A 15730-nucleotide genomic window follows, 5' to 3' on the forward strand; every position below is an offset into this window, starting at 1 on the left:
CCATCCTCCTAGCTTCCCATTTCATTTTTTTAAATTGATTTTTTTTTTTAAAAAGGTCAAGTAGCACACGAGTAAAAGTTTTTATTACATGAAAAGCATTATTTCAACTAATAGGCCTGTTTAGAGACTGAGGTGGTCTGTTTGAAAATTTAGATTCAAGCTGTAGTGATATATTACTATAGTAGTCATTGTTAAAATTTAACTCCTATTAAAATAAGGTGGCAGCTTTCATCCTGAGATACACATGATAAGGGCTGGGATACAAATGGGATAAATTTAGAAATATTATTCGGGCCACTTGCTCTTAATCCATATCTCTTCTGCTCCAGTGACTGAGGATTCCAAATGTTGATTCCACGTGTCAAAGAAAGAAACTGAAAATATAAGTAGTGTTTTCATCTTTTTTTTTCTAATACCAGATTTTATTAACATGCATATCCCATTTTTACCCAGATGAATTCTTAATCCTGGAGAAGAAGAAAATCATTGCTTAACATGAACTGGTATGTATAATAAATAACGCACAGAGTTAGCAGCTTAACATCATAAGGAAACAGATGGAAAATTTTCCTCCAGAGAATGTTACATCTTGCATTAGAAGATGAGTTTCTGGACATGCACAGGGTGAACAGTTCAAGCCTGAATTATAATGAGGTTTGTGGCACTTTTGTTTGTTAAAAATAGAAGAATTTCATATCTTCTTCTCTGGAAGTACTGCCATTACACCATTTGTCTGTTTCACTGAAGACACGAAAACCCGAATGCAGCTGCTAGAACACGTCCAGAACGATCAAAAGAACACTCTGGGAACTTTTAACTGAGTTTAAAGTGACTAGCAGAGCCACAATGCCATCCTCTGCTTAGGGAAGAGAACAGTAGCTGATGCTTAAGTGAACCTAACACACACAGACATGAGCAGTCAAAATTTATTTGATAAGCAGATCAGCTATAATTTAGCACTATTGAACAGATCATGCAAATATTCCTTCAGCATAAAATGAAACTTAAAAAAAAAACAATGATATGTAACATGATTGATCCTATAAAGTCACTTGTAAATATGTATGTATATAAATATGTACGGAGAACCAGTTTGGTATAGTGGTTAAGGCATCAGGCTAGAAACTGGGAGACCATGAGTTTTAGTTCCATTTTAGGCACAAAGCCAACTCAGTGACCTTGGGCCAGTCACTCTCTCTCAGGAGGAATGGCAAACCACTTCCAAAATCTTGCCAAGAAAACTGCAGGGTCATGTCTAGGCAGTCACCAGGAGTCAGGTCTGACTCAAAGGCATCAAAAAGTAAAAAAAAAAAACAGTATACAATGACTTTGCACCAACTGCTAAAAATCCCCTTTCCATTCTTGAGGGCATTAGCTAGCCTATGCTCAGTGTCTGCAACAACCTAAATTATTCTAAGGAAAATTAATTATATATTATTATTAGTCAGCTTCAGCATCCCTATAATGAGCTTGATTTTTCGTACTCCTGTTGGACTCAAGCAAGCCATTACTTACTGCCAAGTCGCACACAGAAAGGCTCTATAGTACATGTAACCTACACACCATGGTTAGAGCTATTCTGAAAAGTGCTTGATTGCACAACTGCTATCATGGCCTTCTTCCAACATCAAGCTTCCAGAGGCTTTTTAATAGAAACATTTAAAAAATGTTACCTTTGGAGCAGGGTAGCTTTCCCCCATAAAGAAAAAGAAAAAGAAAAAGAAAAAGAAAAAGAAAAAGAAAAAGAAAAAGAAAAAGAAAAAGAAAAAGAAAGAAAGAAAGAAAGAAAGAAAGAAAGAAAGAAAGAAAGAAAGAAAGAAAGAATTGCTGTTTTCTTAATTCATGTTAAAATAGTAGTAGTAGTAGTAGTAGTAGTAATAAGTAAATTGACTAGGTTGATGCTATTATTTTCTTATTTTCTTTTTCTTTTGAATGGAGTAGGGAACAAAGGATTTTTGTGACTCAAGGAGCTATAGCAGTTCCAGGCAGAACAAACACTGTTTGAATCTTGTTTTTTTTTAATTGTCATATTGGAGAGGAAACTGTTTAAGCCATGGGGTTTCCTGCCAATACTTAGCATTTCAAGGACACTGAAAATGAAAACAATCAACAGTTGGCTTCAAACTGGTTTGTGAGGGACTGGGAGGAGAATACGAATGTGTTGGAAGTTATATTATTTGATAAAAAGAGAATATAACAGAATTACTGGATAATAGTGGGAACAAAAAGGCAATAAAAACAACTGAAAATAATGGAAGTAATTACTATTGAGTATGAGCTGGCAGGAGCATCAGACAGAATTATCAGATGTAAATGGACACTCCCAACCTCCCTACTTGCAAAAATCTGGATCTAAACTTGAAACAAGGAAGGTAGACAGCTAGGTCCTCCTAGATCAACCGTTCCTGAACTTCTTCCTTGTATATTGCTAGGACAATAACTTCTAGAGTTCCCAGCCAACATGTTAGACATGCTGACTGGGAATTATAGGAAATGTAAGCCCTAAAGATCTGGAGGTGCCATATTGGGAAGGCTGAAGTAGAATGTGATATAGACCTCAGTTTGTTGCTTATTAATCTTCAGGCTGTCCTTGGTCCCCTTTGTCCTTCATTCCCAATAAAAGGTTAGAATCTGCATTTCAATGGAAATTAAATGCCTCCTAGCTAATAGGTCTTAATCTCATGCAAACTATCCCACTAGACATACAAGCATTCTTAGAGAATAATGACTTATCAAACAAATTAATACATTCCTTCATTAGGACACAATGGGAGCCTTTTAAAAAGCTCGATTACGTTGACTTATTTAAAAAAAAGCAAAGGCTGAACTTTCAAAGGACATGGGACTCAAATTGCACTCAGTTGTGGAGGCATAACATTGTCCTATGGCTCTAGAGAACATGTTCAGCACCCAGGATCTATGAATAAAATACACTCCTTGAAAGGAGATTTCTTATTAGCTTGCACCTGACAGGTGTACTAGGAGTCAGCTGAAAAGATTGCCAGGCTCCTGGTCTACAGACTAAAGAAAATTAAAAATAGCTCAGAAATGTCCAGTATCAGAGACACACATTGCTAAGTTCACAGAAACATGAAATCCATTAACATTCTCTTCCAGCAATTTTATTCAGAGATTTACTAAGACAAGGATATATCTCAGACTGAGATAATAAAACATTTTTGAGAAGACTATTCTCTCAGAAAGGTAACAAGGATTTTTTGAAGCCCCAGTCAATGCATCTGAAATAAAATAAATAATCACTAATGAAAGTAGACAAAGCCCCTGGCTCTGACAGGTACATTATGGAGGCCCTATCTGACATCTAGGCAACAATCCTTATAATATTGGCATAGGACATTATTAAAAATTCAAAATTTACCTTCTTGGGTATACTTTTTTTTATTTATTTATCTATCTATCTATCTATCTATCTATCTATCTATCTATCTATCTATTTATTTGCAGTCCAAGACCACGTCACAGAATTTAAAAAATATGTATGTATGTATGCATGTATGTGTGAGTATATGTATATGTATATGTATATGAAATCCTATAAAGCTTATATTATATAGAAGGGGCCAAGCTAAGGCTATTAATAAAAATGTTCGCTACTGCCTTCAGAACATTGGATATTGCTCATTTAATAAAAATGCCTCAGTTTCCTCATTATGAGTGGAGTTTATCAAATGAAAGAGTGTATTAGCTCTAATCACCAGTGTGTGTATAGCTGGCATTTTAAAAGGATGTGTGAAATAGACTCAACTTCTATTTGAGCAGGCGCATACTCGACCTTCGTACAGAAGGTTTGCATATTGACCAGCTGTCACCCTAGTTAGGGAGAAGAGCCTTGAGGTAGGGGGAAAAAAGAATCTTATAGAAGCAATTGGAGCGGGTCCAGGGGAAGAGAGCAATTTGTCTGTATGAGACAACTCATACAGGAGTATGAGAAACTTTGGGAAAAGATTGGGAAAACAGATGGGAAACTTTGGCTCTGTCCACCTGAATGTCTAAGTCCAACGCCATCTGCTTACTTTCTATCAGGGTTTTTTCTAGGGCTATTGACAATCCACACTGTCTCAGATCTTGGTCAATATTTTGGCAGAGAAGCTTCAACAGTATCATTAATGTAAAAGTTAAACAATGGGGGGCTAAAATATATCCTTGCTTAACCCCTTTATGGGTGGGGATAGGGTCCGTTAGATCACCAAAATTATTGCCTTTAGCCAGCATAGTGGTATCAGAGTGTAATTGTATAATCAGATTAAGAAGACAATGATCAATTGTTGAATTAGCTTATTTTCTCCAAAGTTTTCTCAGGGAATGGAGTCAAAATCAATAAAGGCAGCAAAAAGAGCTCCATTCAAAGGTTTATAATATTTCTCTGCCAAATGATGTAATATTGGGCTCTGCCCCTAAATCCTGCCTGTTCTGGCACTATAATGTTCTCAGAATGCATCCAGTCCTGTAATCTGTGGCAGAGAAATCAAGCATAAAGTTTACTAATTACAGAGGGAAGACTAATTGGACAGTAGCTGGCAGGACCTCATGTGTCTCCTTTCTTATATATTGGGAAAGTGATGGAATTGAACCAGTTTTTAGGAATTACCAGGAGTTTATACCAGTGAAAAGAGAGGCTATTCTTGGATATATGAATATAATATATTACTGCTATCAAAACATTACTGAGACCATATGTATTGTGCCATAATACAGTATATTGGGACTATACCAAGTTGTACTGCTATCCTGTTCTTGTTGAAAAGAGGGAATAATGCTTTTGTCCAACTGGGGTGCCTTCTGAGACTTGTTATACAAATTTCCAGGTATATGTAAATTAAAGACCCATTTGAGTAATTCAGACAAACGGCAAATAGATAAGCGATAATATAACATGCAGGAAACACCTTGCTAAATTTTTTGTAGCGTGGAATGACCTTTTCTAGCTTAGACAGAAGTTAACACAGAACTAATGAAACCCCAACATTTTAATTTGAATCTGTGGACTGCATTTCCATTTCCATTTCCAATAAAGATGGAAAACAGTCGTGTGAAAAAGCCTAATGCCATTGAAAAAACTAATGCCAAGCATATTTCACCTGAATTTAGAGTTGGTATGAGTTAGTCTTTGTTCTTTTTCATCATTACTTTATATTGTAATTATACATTATTTTTAAAATAGGCATTAATTTAAAGTTAACCTTTGAAGAATTACAATTTGGAGCTGCTACAGATTCCCAATAAATTATGGCAGAACTTTGGGTGGGATACAATGAAGTTATACAAAGGACTACTGGGGAGTTAATATTTTACACAAAATCTTAGAAACATAATTATTTTTCATAACATAAAAATGGAAAAAGCATCAGAAGATATATTGATTTTAAGAAGAAATAATATGAAAAATTCTAGAGAACTTGGAAACTTGCCTTTTTTTAGCCCACTAAAAGTACTGTTGAATGAATATATGCATTTGAAAGCAGGTTCTCCAAGACTGAGTAATTCAACATTATTCTTGGTGATGTGATAGATGTTCATTTCACAGATCAGTGTTAAGCTAAACTGACCTTAAACTGGGAGGCGTGATGAAGCAACCATAAAGCCAGTTGAAAGACTACCCAAAATTCTCAGTATTGCAAAACTAAATAAATAAAAATAAAAACTTAGCTTTACTATGGTTTCAAGTAAACTCTTGTAGAGCCAGAAAAATGTCAACTTAGTCCACCAAGTGAGCCAATGTCATGGAGACAGGTAGTTCTTGAGTTCATCCATTTACAGCACAAAAACTGTGTCTGGAGGGCCTTAGTTACTCACTGAAGTAATAAGCTGATTGTGGATTCCAATCACTGCTGTGTTTGTCTTCAATTTCCTTTAGAATAATTTCTCTTTCAAGGACTGTGTTGTACTATTTTGGTAGTCAAAAGTCCTTAAAGCAGCTCATTGTTGAATCTCTTGCATAATGTGCTCCAGATCATCTCTCTGCATGATCATACCTGAACAGACTATAGTCCAGAATAAAAACACGTGTACCACTGATTGAGCTTTATACGCTATGGGATACTACTGTATTACCTATATCAGAATTGAGTAAGGTGTTGTCTTCTAGATGTTGTTAAAGGTAAGGCCTGGGAGTCCCAGAGAACTGGAGACATGTTTAGAAGGCTCCACTACTGAGGTAGATGAGGCACTCTCTCCATGCCTGGGGTTTGTATATTTTAATGTTAATAATACTTAATTTTTAATACTGATTTTAAAAATATTTTTATATGATTGTTTTTATATATGCATTGTTTTATATAATTATTGTACACCTCCCAGAGTCAATTCTGGTGACATGGGGACCCATATACATTTAATCAATAATAAATAAATAAATAAATAAAAATAAATAAATAAATAAATAAATAAATAAAATGATCAAAATTACAGTTTAGCTCCTTGAAGGGCATTGATGCCTATCCCTGATTTATTTCGAAAGCTGAGAACAATCAATGTCATTTGGATATTGGTTTCTCCGTACATCCTCCAGGCAAAAATGCTTTATGAGTTTTGATAAAGTTGTAGGATTGTACAATTTTACATTCAACCCGAATCTAATTTAAGAGCATTATTCTATGTTCTGTGTTCTAAGACAGCAAAGAACAAATTACTTTCTTTTGTGTAACAGTTTCAAATACTTGAAATTATATCCTCCCCACCCCCTGCTCCCTCAGTCATCTTTTTTTGAAGGCAAAACATAACCTGGTTCCTTGATTTATCCTCATACCCTGATCATCTCTTCTTTATATTGTTCCAGTTTCTCTGAATTTTAAAAGTGTAGTGCCTGGACCGATGCTCAAGCCATGAAACATACAGTGGAACTATTAATTTTAGCGATTTGGAAACTATATTTCTAGATGTCCAGTCTAAACAGCTGCTATGTCACACTAACTCATGTTCAGTATACATGGCAAAGTAATTAAAATAATTAATATAATTCTAAAAGCACAATTCATTTGTTTAGAAACATTGAGAGACAATGGAATAATTAAGACAAGTTTTCAAACTTTCCAAGGACATGAACTATACACACTCCATGTGGCTCCCACCCTAATGATGTTCCAGAGGTATTTAAAAATATGGCTATTTTTCCAGCCCATATAGATTAGAGTAGCTGTGGATCCTAGTCAGTATTCTGTTAAATGGGATATTATTGTCCAGATGCTTTAGATATCTTATTGTTTTTCTGTTTTAAACTGTAAACACCAAGAGCCATTCTGGAGTTGGGCGACCTTCAAATCTAATCAATCAATCAATCAATCAATCAATCAATCAATCAATCCTCCCTCTCAGGTATTCCTTCTTTCTGAGATTCTTTTTATGGACTTCATTGACAAATGTTAGGATGATAAGCTGTCTGGGTATTTTCAATTAATTCACAGGACATTTTTTAATCCTGTCCATCCAATACAGTGGTACCTCGGGTCACAAACGCTTCTGTTCACGATCAATTCAGGTCACAAACAGCTCCGTTCGCAAAATTTTGCCTCCGTTCGCGAACGCCGGATCGGGTGACGAACAGGATCCCCGGCCATTTTCCCTCCCGTGACACGTGGTCGTGGCTTCCTGTAGGGAAGGGGACTCTCCCTCCAAGCAATAACCGCCTCCCCACCCGCCTTCCTGTCCTCCACACCAGAAGTCGCATCAAGCAAGGTTAGCATTCTCTCTCTTCGTGCTGTACTTTGTGTCATATTTTTGTGGTTTAAAAAACAACAACATATGGTTCAGAACGGATTAACCGTAATTACATTGAACCTTGTGGGGAAATTTGATTCAGGTCGCAACCAATTCGGGTCGCGATCAGAGTCACGGAACGAATTAAGTTCGTGAACCGAGGTACCACTGTATATATATTGTTTTCCCTATTTTCTTCAGCTCATCATCACATATGCAAAGTATTTGAGTTTCTTCTTGCTGATTTTCAACAGACCAATTCAGCAATGGTTTGGTTATTTTTTCATCGTCATGTAACTCCCTTTTTAAAATATATATGCCAATCATTTCCCATCTTTAGGCAACACAGACTTATTCCATATTTATGAACATAGAGCTGTTAGTACTTTAAGTGCCCCACCTGCAGTTTTAAATTTGTCAATGAATAGTTCAACTCAACCTAGTTCTTTTGTGTCAAACAGCAATTCTATTACCTGTCACACTCTCTCTAGGGTACGGTAGTCATTCCCAAATACATTCGCTTCCTACAAGTGTTTCTATAAATCTATAATCCCATTTGTAAAAGGTTTCAGTATAGTCTTTTCATCTTCCTTATCCTCACTGAAGTCTTGTAACATCCTTTCATTCACATAAATATATATTTTCATGGTTCACTAGAAAAATAATGTTAAGATTGCTTCATTGACTTTGTGCAATCAAGCACCATCATCAAGCAGCAGCAATGTTAGAAATGTATCTGTGAAACTGGAAATATAATAGATTTCAAGTGTCACACTGTGAGTTTTTGCCTTTCCCAGCAAATAATTAAGTTTGTCATATTTGGTGATTGCATGAACCACATGATACTTTTATTTTTCATAGGCCCAAGCTACTTGCATATGTGCTGCTAAGTACCTGCAGTGTTTGACCAAATTATATTCACAGATAATCAGTGGAATTCATAGCACGTTGGACACAGCATTGACAGCCATATCTACGTCTGTTAACAAGAATCCTTACAGTCTGCTCTGTACTAAACGTTAGCTGCAGCGTCAGGCACGTGTCAGCTTTTTTCTGACTACAGCAATGCACACAGCTCTCCTATCCTTACAATTACATGCACTTAACTTTTTCATTTAAGGCACAGTTGGGGAAGTTATGGCCCTTCAGTGTTGATGCAAACCACACATCTCAAAATTGGCCACGCTGGTTGGGCTGACAGGAACTGAACAGAAGGCCAGAGTTTCTCCACTGGGAATAAATTGAAATAAAAATGTGTACCTGAAAAGAGAGAAGGTAGAAATATAAAAATATAAATTATATAAATGTATATACTTATATTTTATAAAGTCTAAAATGTTTTATATAGATATGTCTATACTTTTTTTTTCCCCTCTCACCCCTATGGGTGGTACGTGTCTTCCTCAATCTCAGGTCCTCTACCAGAGGCCTGGGAGTTTGAGGGTTCTGCGCAGTATCTTAGCTGTTCCTAGCACTGCACTCTTCTGCACAGAGAGCTCTGATGTTGTTCCTGAAATCTGTTGGAGCCACTCTCCCAGCTTAGGAGTCATGGCCCCGAGTGCTCCTACCACCACTGGGACCACTTTGGCCTTTACTTTCCACATCCTCTCTATTTCCTCCTTCAGGCCCTGGTACTTCTCCAGCTTCTCATGCTTCTTCTTCCTGATGTTGCCGTCACTTGGCACTGCTACATCTATCACTACCACTGTCTTCTGGTCTTTGTCTACTACCACAATGTCTGGTTGATTAGCCAGTACCTGCCTGTCCGTCTGGATCTGGAAGTCCCACAGGATCTTAGCCCTGTTATTCTCCACGACCTTCTGTGGAATCTCCCATCTGGACTTGGGGGGGTCTAGCCCATACGCTGTGCAGATGTTCCTGTACACAATGCCAGCTACTTGGTTGTGCTGTTCAGTGTATGCTGTTCCTGCCTGCATCTTACACCCTGCCACTGTGTTGGACTGTCTCTGAGGCCTCTTTGCACAATCTGCACCTTGGGTCCTGTCTAGTGTGGTAGACCTCGCTTCTATGGAGCTGGTGTTTAGTGCCTGTTCTTGTGCTGCTATGATCAGTGCCTCAGTGCTGTCTTTTAGTCTGGCCCTTTCCAGCCACTGATAGGATTGGATATATATATATATCTGATATCAACAGCACATCCTCATGTGAATTAAGAATATAGGTTCATTAACTTATTTTCTTTATTTTTCCTTATTAATTAAGAAGACAGGTATTTGAAGAAAATAGAAAGTTCAGTAACCACTACTTTTTCTTTATATTAAGGAAGCTGTAGATTGGAAATTCAGTTCTAATGAGCAGCACAAGGATTTAAATTGCATCTTTTCTTAGTAGACTAATTATCTGTGAGGGTCAAAAGGAGGGCAGAGAGGATATCTGCAGACTCTTCTCATCCTGGATACAATCTGTTCCAGCTTCTTCCTTCAGGACGGCGCCATAGAGCTCCTTATGTTAAAACATCCAGACATCAGAATAGTTTTTTCCCTCGTGCCATTGCCTTGCTGAATACCATGTGATCTTTTTTTTGCTCTTATCCAAATGCACCGTTGATTTTGCTGTTATCACCGAAGATAAATTCCTTGTGTATGTTTTATACTTGGCCATTAAAGTATTGGTATTGGTATTGGTATTGGTATTATGAGGGAAGACATCCAAATCCACTTTTCATCTTAGGCAATGGATAATACCATTTACAGTGGTACCTCTAGTTACGAACTTAATCCGTTCCGTGACTCTGATCGCAAGTTGAGTTGGTCGCAAGTCGAGGTAAATTTTCCCATAAGGTTCAATGTAAATACGGTTAATCTGTTCCGCCCTCCGAATTTGGTCGCACCATGAGGCAAATTTCCCCATAAGGTTCAATGTAAATACGGCTAATCCGCCCTCCGAATTTGGTCGCAAGTCGAGGCAAATTTCCCCCATAAGGTTCAATGTAAATACATATGGTTAAACAGTTCTGAAACATATGCATTTTATTTTTAAACCACAAAAACATGAAAAAAAGTACAGTACAGCACAGTATGAAGAGGGAGAATGGGGTGGGGAGGCAGTTATTGTTTGGAGGGAGAGTCCCCCTCCAAAAGGACATCAGGGAGATCTCCTTCAGGGGTTTCCTCTCTTCTTTGCCTCTTAGCTGCAGGCTCAGTTCTGGGGGAAAACCTGTCTAAAGTCAGTTGTTTTTTTCTGCACTGCATAACCCTCCGGAAATGAGAGAACACGTTATCGTTCATAAGATTCAGCACTCTGCTTGTCACAGTTCTGTTGGGGTGGTGCTTCTCAATTAAATCCTGGCATTCATTCCATTTCTGCATGATGGATTTTATCGCATCACTGCTCACCTCCTCCCCCTCCTCCTCTTCCTCAGTGGAATGCTCCTCGCCAAGCGCTTTCTGTTGCTCACTCTGGAGCTCAGCAAGTTCTTCTGTGGTCAGCTCCTCCTTATGGTCCTCAACAAGCTCCTCTATGTCCACATCATTCACAACCAGACCCATGCTCTTGCCCACGGACACAATCTCCTCCACTCCCTCTGCATCAGACCCTTCAAAGTCACGTTCAGCAACACATTCTGGCCACAGTTTCCTCCAGGCTGAGTTTAAGGTCTGGCAGGTGACATCTTGCCAGGCTTTGTCAATTAGGCTGATGCAGTGGAGGACATTGAAATGTTTTTTCCAAAACTCTTTGAGAGTCAAGGATGTTTCTTCGGTGACATTGAAACACCTGGTGAAGAGCGCCTTTGTGTACAACTTCTTAAAGTTGCAGATCACTTGGTGGTCCATCGGCTGCAGAAGAGGTGTCGTGTTGGGGGGGAGGAACTTGACCTTTATGAAGTCATACTCGGCGTCCATGTCATCCACCAAGGCTGGAGGGTGTGCCGTGGCATTGTCCATCAGGAGAAGACACCTTTCAGGCAGCTGGTTGTCAGACAGGTATTTTTTAACACTGGGTGCGAACACCTCGTGCAGCCATTCCATGAACAACTGCCTTGTAACCCACGCTCTCGCATTGGCCCTCCACATGACAGGCAGTCTGGCCTTGTTCACATTGTGGTCCCTGAACGCAAGAGGGGTCTGGGAATGGTACACGAGCAGCGGCTTAATCTTCAGATCGCCGCTTGTGTTCGCACACAGCAAAAGCGTCAATCTGTCCTTCATGGGCTTGTGCCCTGGCAGTGCCTTTTCCTCCTGTGTGATGCAGGTTCTCTTTGGCATCTTCTTCCAGAAGAGCCCTGTCTCATCGCAGTTGAACACTTGCTGAGCGATGGATCCTTCCACCTTCATGAAGTCCTCAAAGTCTGTCTTGTAGGCTTCTGCAGCAGCCTTGTCAGAACTGGAAGCCTCACCATGTCTTGCCACACTGTGGATGCCACTTCTCTTGCGGAGTTTCTCAAACCAGCCTCTGCTGGCTTTAAATTCCTTACTTGCTGCGCTGGTAGAGGGGTTTTCCTGCAGTAAATCACTGTGCAGTTTCCTGGCTTTTTCACAGATCATAGCCTCACTCACGCTATCACCTGCCAGCTGTTTCTCATTCAGCCACACTAACAACAGCTTTTCCACCTCTTCCAGCACTTGTGTCCTCTGCCTGGTTAACATCGTTACTCTTTTTGCCACATCAGCACCTCTGATGGCATCTTTATTCTTCAAAACAGTCAAGATGGTCGACTTCGCCATCTTGTACTCCAAGGCCAGATCAGTCACACGAATATCACGATCGTACTTTTCTATAATGTCCTTCTTCAGTTTGATTGTCACTTTTTTCTTCAAAGCCTTATTCTTGCCAAGCCTGCTCTGCATTTTCTTTGGAGCCATGCTGACAAGCACACCAAACACCTTCCAAAACCTTCCAAAACGCCACAAAACACACAAGCCTCACCGAACGTCTCCTTGCTACCGCGATCTCGCCCACAGGAAGCTGCGACCGCGTGGCAGCAGGGAAAATGGCTGCGGATCTGGTTCGTAGCTCGAGGCAGATCCACATGTTGGGATAAATTTTTGGGGCCGGAGCTGGTCATATCTCGAAAAATTCGTAAGGAGGGGCGTTCGTAACTAGAGGTACCTCTGTACTTCATGAATGAACAGTTAGGAGCATACCAGTCAGACAAGGAAGTGAGAAAGAAAATACCTGGGCTTCACTAGCTTTGATCGTTTCTCTCTATACCACAAATACTCCAAAATAAATTCATCCCAAAGAAATATACATTCCGATGCTGTCATATTGGCTTTGCTGTAAATGACTTTCTATATTATTTTGCTCATGGCTTCCTTCCAGTTATTCACTGCAGAATATCAAATGGCTAAAAGTTCTCTTTTCAGCTAGATAACTTGCTATTCCAGCACTGTCCAATTATGTTCTCTTTCCTTGTATCAAAAGCATAGAATTTCAAGGGACCCAGATGGTGGTGATCTTTTTCTTTTCTCATCCTCTTCAGAAAGCAGAACAACCAAGCAGAGTTTAAGCCTGGAACCAGGCATGGAACCAGGCAAGGTCATTTCTTTAAGTACATCTTGGTGGAGAGAATACATAAAAAGCTGCTAATACTGAATCCTATAAGAAAGGAGAGGCGTCAGAAGCAGTCCTAACAGCAACTCTGCACTAACCTACTGGAAAAAAAAACATTTACAGGATATGAGGAAGGAAATACCAAAGAGAAACAACTACTGAGGAGAAACAATTGAAGATGAGAAACAGAGAGAGGGAGAGGCAGTCAAAGAAAGAGGATAGAGCAGTGACGAATGCATCTGTGATAGTCTGAAACTGGAATGTAAATTAACTGAAGTGTGTGTTTTAGGTGATTGGAATATGAACCTGGCTTCTGTTCAGAACAGGGCATCATAATTCTTTACAAGTAACCATGCTCATTGCAAAACCTTCCTTCAAGATGTCTTAAATTTGACACACGTGTTCCCTGCAAAAGGGAGTAATAACATTACAGATTGCTTCACCTTCTTCCTCTATCAATCACATTACAGTCCCTTTATTTGTTTTAAATGGCAATGTTTTTCTATGAAATTTGGCATTTCACCCTCTCCTAAAGCTCTAGCATGCTTACACATTTTATTCACTTTGTTAATATGCAAAAACGTATAACACTTTGTGTTTTTCCATGTTCTACGATAGGAAAATATAGCCCTTTCCTCTGAATCTCTCTTTCCAGATCTGGATGTTGAGTTAGATCAAGCTCCCTCTGGCATCAGCTATTTCTGAAATTCTTGATTTGCCTCTTAAACCAGATTGTTTAAGATTCATACGGCTTAGTATGCACAGTAGTTCCTAGTTATCACAGAAACATTTATATCCTCATTCCTGCACTAAATCAGTACAGACGCAGCCTGATTGCTATTCAGATCACTACTGACTTTTAGTTTTGTCTGAGAACCAAGACGTTTGTGGAGATATAAAGGACTCTTGCTGTGGGCTGAACAAGTTCCTATGGCCTCTGTTCTGAAAAGATAATGGCACCATCATTGTTATGCCATAGAAACGGTGCCAAGAGCACTTTAGAAAACACAAAACACCACCATGCAGGGGAATATATTTCCTTCAGAGTTATCATTTAAAACTCAACTAGCTAGCCTCCGTTTAACATGGTATCTGTTAGTTAGTTACCTAACACTTTTTTTTTACTCCCCTCCCATGTGTATAAGCAAATAGAAGCTGAACAAAACACCTAACTTGTAATTTGTATATGCATAATTTGTAATTCCTACTTGTAAGTAGGAATAGGTAAATGTGGCTTACTTTATCAATCTAGGAGTGGGGTGGGGGTGAGGAGCAGTAGAATAAAAGAATAAAAGAACTGACCTATTGAGAGATGTTGTTCTCATGGATTTTGTGGAGCTGAAGGAAATGTAGAACGCCAACCATGCACAATCTCTATAGCATGGTGGCACTTTTGATATTGTTGCTTCAAAGCTGTTATTCTGCTGCTGCCTTCCCCCACCCCCAAATCTTTCCTACTGCCAGGGACCTGGAAATTGACTTAAAGAGAATTTGTAGATTTTGTTTGCTGCTATCATATCTTTTTATTTTAGAACATGAAGCAAATTTCCCCTATTACTATTATGGTTCCTGCTGGATGGACTTCCCATTCTTCTCCCTCTTATTATATCCATCAAATGTCAGGTCAAGCTTCTAAAACCCTTCAACAGATGTGCAGAAATGAAAGCAAACCATAGGCATACATACATACATACATACATACATACATACATACATATATACATACTTGACTAAAATTCTTCCTCAGCAACAGCTCCTAGGACTATATGACACTTCAGCTCAGGTAAGGGCAATCACATTTCACTGTGAAGAATAATTCCTTTCCCGAAACTGCTGTAGTCCAATACATCTGAACAGCAACTCCCATAATTCCCAGTCAGAATGGCTGAGAATTATGAGGGGTGGAATCCAACATGTCTGGACAGTTCTGGTTGAGGCAGGCTGCCATATTTATAAAGCCTCTTTTGAAACTGTATGGAATTTTTGAAAAGATGGCTGTAAAAGTTTTATTTTATTTACCTCTCTTCCGGAATCTATCCTATGAAGATAAGTGTCCAAGTTACCTCAGCAATGTTTCCAACTAGAATAGGGAATTGTTATTGTTGTTACTGTTGAGGACTGTGTTCTCTAGATCAGCCTTCCCTGGGCGTTTAGGTCCCAACACGTCTTGTCAGCACCACAAGGCTGCCCAAGAAGGTAATCTACTCTTCTTCTCTTCTTTAGGCTGTCAGTTAGTTCAGCCTTATCAAAGGTCCAGACTGACTATTTATAAAGGGCTTCTGAAATTAGCTTGAGTACTTAACAGAACCCTAGGACTCAATTCAACCTTTTCTAATGCCCAGGTTGGAAGTTGAGTTTGTAGAGAGTTTGAGCAGACTTCTAGAGGTGTTTCACTAGACGTTAATCTACCTTGTCTCCCTAACAGGAAGCAGTGGTCTTTTAATACAAATAAGGCAGTTCTAAACAACTGCACTGATCATATAATGTAAAACAAAAGATCAAAATA

Source organism: Python bivittatus, unplaced genomic scaffold, assembly GCF_059951505.1.
Source record: "Python bivittatus isolate LINGU-HERP-01145 unplaced genomic scaffold, Pbiv_v1 ctg000350_np1212, whole genome shotgun sequence".
NCBI classification, from domain to species: domain Eukaryota; kingdom Metazoa; phylum Chordata; class Lepidosauria; order Squamata; family Pythonidae; genus Python; species Python bivittatus.